The sequence below is a fragment of the Muntiacus reevesi genome, chromosome 17 (genome assembly GCF_963930625.1).
Source record: "Muntiacus reevesi chromosome 17, mMunRee1.1, whole genome shotgun sequence".
NCBI classification, from domain to species: domain Eukaryota; kingdom Metazoa; phylum Chordata; class Mammalia; order Artiodactyla; family Cervidae; genus Muntiacus; species Muntiacus reevesi.
In genome coordinates, this window is record NC_089265.1 from 1,314,263 (window position 1) to 1,320,274 (window position 6,012).

A 6,012-nucleotide genomic window follows, 5' to 3' on the forward strand; every position below is an offset into this window, starting at 1 on the left:
GTATATTGTCACCCTGCTTATTTAACTTCTATACAGAGTACATCATAAGAAACGCTGGGCTGGGGGAAGCACAAGCTGGAATCAAGATTGCCAGGAGAAATATCAATAACCTCAGATATGCAGATGACACCACCCTTATGGCAGAAAGTGAAGAGGAACTAAAAAGCCTCTTGATGAAAGTGAAAGAGGAGAATGAAAAAGCTGGCTTAAAGCTCAACATTCAGAAAACTTAAGATCATGGCATCTGGTTCCATCACTTCATGGGAAACAGATGGGAAAACAGTGGAAACAGTGTCAGACTTTATTTTTTGGGCTCCAAAATCACTGCAGAAGGTGATTGCAGACATGAAATTAAAAGATGCTTACTTCTTGGAAGGAAAGTTATGACCAACCTAGATAGCATATTAAAAAGCAGAGACATTACTTTGCCAACAAAGGTCCGTCTAGTCAAGGCTATGGTTTTTCTAGTGGTCATGTATGGATGTGAGAGTTGGACTGTGAAGAAAGCTGAGTGCCGAAGAATTGATGCTTTTGAACTGTGGTTTTGGAGAAGAATCTTGAGAGTCCCTTGGACTGCAAGGAGATCCAACCAGTCCATCCTAAAGGAGATCAGTCCTGAATAATCATTGGAAGGACTGATGTTGAGACTGAAACTCCAACACCTTGGCCACCTGATGTGGACAGCTGACTCATTGGAAAAGACCCTGATGCTGGGAAAGATTGAGGGCAGGATGAGAAGGGGACAACAGAGGATGAGATGGTTGGATGGCATCACTGACTCAACGGACATGAGTTTGGGTAAACTCCAGGAGTTGGTGATGGACAGGGAAGCCTGGCATGCTGCAGTTCATGGGGTTGCAAAGAGTCAGACACAACTGAATGACTGAACTGAACTGAACTGAGTAGGACTGCTGAGTCATAGGGTGACTCTATATTTAACCTTTCCAGGAAATGCTGTGCTGTTTTCCAAAGTCGCTGCACCACGTTACACTTCCATCAGCAGTGTCTGAGGGTACCAATTTACCCACATCCTTTCTGACACGTGTTATTATCTGTCTTGTAATCACAGCCATCCTCATGGATGTGAAGTGCATCTCACTGTGATTTTGGCTTGCATCTTCCTGATGGTGAGTGAAGTTGAGCATCTTTTCATGAGCTTATTGATGTCTTCTTTGAAGAAATGTCTATTCAGATCTCTTGCCCATTAAAAAAAAAAAACAATTATTTATTTGGCTGCACTGAGTCTTAGCTGTGGCATGTGGGATCTAGTTCTCAGATGAGGGATCAAAACCATTGCCATGGCCCCTGAATTCGAAGCACAGACTCTTTAGCCACTGGATCACCAAGAAAGTACCATCTCTTGCCCATTTTTAAAAACTGGATTGTCTTTGTCGCTGAGTTGTAGGAGTTCTTTACATATGCTAGATAAGTGGGATGTCTTTTGCTTATTGTGTTTTGTATTTTGTATATTTTATAGTGTTCAGCTTCCCAGGTGATGCTAGTAGAGCTAGTGGTAAGGAATCTGCCTGCCAATGCAGGAGATGAAACAGATGTGGGTTCGATCTCTGGGTAAGGAAGATCCTCTGAATTAGGAAATGGCAACCCACCCCAGTATTCTTGCCTGGGAAATCCTTTGGACAGAGGAGCCTGGCAGGCTACAGTCCATGGGGTCACAAAGAGTCAGACATACCTGAGCATGCACACACGTGTTCAGCTATCCTTCAATACTGAGAACAGGACGGGGAGCTTGTGTGTCTCCTGGGCATCGCTGGTGTTCAGAAAGGATCATGTGGTTTTCATTTTCTGCTTCACAAACAGGCTGGAATAACATCTTCCACAGCTGTTGGGTCACAGTCTTCACTGACTGCCCACCGAGACTGGTACTGTCAGCAGGTGACGCTCAGAGCAACCTAAGGAAATTCTATGTCATTATTCCCAAGAAATAGGTGAGCCCAAGCAAATCACTTCCCAGACATCACACAGTTGATTAGCAGTAGAGCTGCTTCTGTGTCCAAAGCCTGTGCTTTTTAAACATCCTGCCCCTTTGTCCCTTCATGGCGTGCTAAAACAAATATACATCAAGGCAGAAGGACCCTCCCCTGGGGCCTCTGACACACACACATGTCACCTCCAGACTTCACATCTCACCCAAGAGGTATAAACAGCTTACACGGCATTCATGCTCATAAATGCACTAAGCCTAGGCAGACGCTTCTCTTGCGGTGAAGTACAGGAACGTTCGTATTGCGCCAACTCTTCTGTTAAAAACTGAAGCCCAAGATGGGAATAAGTAGAAATTCGCTGAGTAGGAGAAGATGGAGGCTGAGTTTCTGGAGTTTGAGCCGGCAGCACGGGAGTCCTGCAGGGCTCCCTCACCAACACGCCCGGAACCTCTGCAACACTCCTGGTAGAGGGGTCCAAAGTGCACAGGGCTCCAACAGCTCATGGTTCTGGCTCCAGGCCAGCGACGTGCCCCCGGGACCTGCAGGCAAAGGCCTCGGGCTCTGCCGAGTGTGTGACCTGCGTGTTCCTGCCAGAGTCCCTGCCTGGAGCTCTGCCGACACTCAGTTCTCAGGGATCCAATTTCATTTCTACAGACAAGTGTCTTCACCCTTCTAGACCTAAAAATAGAGGTGAGATGAAAAATAGGAGTGATAGTTTGGAGGGTCTTAAAAGCTTTCTACAAAGTCCCCCAAACATCTCAAATCCTGATATTCATCTCCAGGAAACAGTACATCTGATTATCTTAATTTATAGCCTATTCTGGAAATTTCTCTTTTGGGAAAAAAGCCATCTGCAAACCATTTTTGTTTGTAAGTGAATTATTTTCTTAAACGTCAAAGGAAGACATCAGAAAGTAGGAAAGTAATTAAAAGTGGAATGTTGTCTTGAAATTACCCAGATTATGGGTGAGACAACTCATAGGTCTCAGAAAAAATGAGAATGAGATTAGTACGGCCAGGCCAGTAGTTTGCCTTATTTTCACGGGGCTGCCCAAGCAGAGTGAGAGAAAGGAATCATTTTGCCACGAGATGAGGCTAAGTTATCCCTGGGAGAGGATCCCCAGAAAGAAGGCTGTTTCGCAGGAAAGACCACGCCAGTGGGGTTTCCTCGCATGGCTGGGGCACGTGTGTGGTTCTGCCCTGTGTGGGACACGTAGGCAGGCCAGTGAGTGCCCTCGTGAAGTGCTCGAATTCTAGAGAAAATGTTACAATGGTATATTACCTCTCTGGTCTCAGAAAAGGGCAAAGAAATGTCAGCTTATCCCAAAGGCCAGTTGAAAAATGAAGTCCAGCCTGGCTCTTCCCCCTGCGCTCCTGGTCCCTGTCCCTCTCCTAGGCTGGGCATCGCTGGGCCTCAGAAGCAACTGATGGCTGTTGTTGGTGATGCTTTTTTATCTCAAGGTGGGAAGTGGCTTCTGCAGGTTCTGAGACCCCACTCACAGTCTACATGTTTGAAAGCGTGAAACCTTCCCTATGGACTGCAGCACACTGGGCTTCCCTATCCTTCATTGTCTTCTGGAGTTTGCTCAAACTCATGTCCATTGAGTCTGTGACGATAGCCAAGCATCTTATCCTCTGTCACCCCCTTTTCCTTTTGCCTTCAGTCTTTCCCAGCATCAGGATCTTTTACATTGGGTCAGTTCTTTGCATCAGGTGGCCAAAGTACTGATGAGTTTCCGCATCAGCATCAGTCCTTCCGATGAATATTCATGACCGATTTCCTTTAGGATTGACTGGTTTGATCTCCTCGCTGTCCAGGGGACTCTCAAGAGTCTTCTTCAGCATCACAGTTCAAAAGCATCAATTCTTCGGGGCTCAGCCTTCTTTATGGTCCAACTCTCACATTCGTACATGACCACTGGAAAACTATGGCTTCACCTATATGGACCTTTGGCAAAGTGATGTCTCTGCTTTTTAATATGCTGTCTAGATTTTCATAGCTTTTCTTCCAAGGAGCAAGTGTCTTTTAATTTCATGGGTGTAGTCACCATCTGCAGTGATTTTGAAACCCAAGAAAACAAAAATCTGTCACTATTTCCATTTTTTCCCCATTTATTTGCCATGAAGTCATGAAACCGGATGCCATGATCTTAGTTTTTTGAATGTTGAGCTTTTAAAAAGATTTTTATTTATTTGACTGCTCCAGGTCTTAGTGAGATCTAGTTCCTTGACCAGGGGTTGAACTTGTATTGGGAGCGCCCAGGAGCTCCCAGTCTTAACCACTGGACCACCAGGGAAGTCCTGAATGTTGAGTTTTAAGCCAGCTTTTTTACTCTCCTCTTTTACCTTCATCAGGAGGCTCTTTAGTTCCTCTTTGCTTTCTGCCATTAGAGTGGTATCATCTGCATTTCTGAGGTTGTTGATAATTTCTTCTGGCAATCTTGATTCCAGCTTGTGATTCATGCAGCCTGGCATTTTGTGTGATGTACTCTGTGTATAAGTTAAATAAGCAGGGTAACAATATACAGCCTTGATGCACTCCTTTCCCAATTTTGAACCAGTCCATTGTTCCATGTCTGGTTCTGCTGTTTCTTAGCCTGCATACAGTTTTCGCAGGAGGCAGTTAAGGTAGTCTATAGTCCCATTTTTTTAAGGATTTTCCACAGTTTGTTGTGGTCCACATAGTCTAAGGATTTAGCATAGTCAATGAAGCAGAAGTAGATGTTTTTTCTGGAATTCTGTTGCTTTTTCTATGATCCAACAGATGTTGGCAATTTGATCTCTGGTTTCTGTGCCTTTTCTAAATACAGCTTGTACATCTCGAAGTTTCTGGTTCACATACTATTGAAGTGTAGCTTGAAGGATTTTGAGCATTACTTCGCTAGCATGTGAAATGAGCACAATTGTACAGTAGTATGAACATTTTTTAGTATTGCCCTTCTTTGGGATTGGGATGAAAACTGACCTTTTCCAGTCCTGGGGCCACTGCTGAGTTTTCCAGGTTTGCTGGCATAATGAGTGCAGCACTTTAACAGCATCAGTTTTTATGATTTGAAATAGCTCAGCTGGAATTCTGTCACCTCCACTAGCTTTGTTTGTAGTGATGCTTTCTAAGGCCCACTTGACTTCACACTCTAGGATGTCTGGCTCTAGGTGAGTGATCACACCATCATGATTATCCAGGCAATTAAGATCTTTTTTGTATAGTTCTTCTGTGTATTCATGCCACCTTTTCTTAATATCTTCTGCTTCTGTTAGGTCCATACCATTTCTGTCCTTTATTGTGCCCATCTTTGCATGAAATGTTCCCTTAGTATCTCTAATTTTCTTGAAGAGATCTCTAGTATCTCCCATTCTATTGTTTCCCTCTATTTCTTTGCATTGATCACTGAGGAAGGCTTTCTTATCTCTCCTTGCTACTGTTTGGAACTCTGCATTCAGTTGGGTATATCTTTTCCTTTCTCCTTTGCTCTTCTTTTCTCAGCTATTTGTAAGGCCTCGTCAGACAACCATTTTTTTTTTTTTTTTTTTTTTTTTTTGCTGTATTTCTTTCTCTTGGGGATGGTTTAGATCTCCACCTCCTATACAATGTCACGAACCTCCGTCCATAGTTCTTCAGGCACTCTGTCTATCTGATCTAACCCCTTGAATGTATTTGTCACTTCCAATGTACAGTCGTAAGGGATTTGGCCTTTTACTCTGGTTAAACCTGTGAATTTCTGCACTGAATACCCCCTTCAGCTGCAGCATAGGGCTGGGGTCTCTGGGTGGCCAGGTCCCGCAGGTTTGGGGGATGTGGCAGGGAGGGGGGTCCCGACGTGGAAGCAGTGTGCGGCTCTGGCTCTGCCCCCAGCCCCAAAGCTGACTGAGGTGCTGGGCAGGGAGAATCGTGTGTGGAGCTGCCTCTGGTCCACACAGCCTGCAGTCAGCCCTCATCAATAACCCCATACTCCTCATCCTTCCACCTGCTTGGAGCTGTGACGATAGCACTGCTGACAGGATGCGCTGAGGACATTTAACCACAGAGGGCACCAGTAGTCATCTCATAATGTTCAACACATGCCAATAT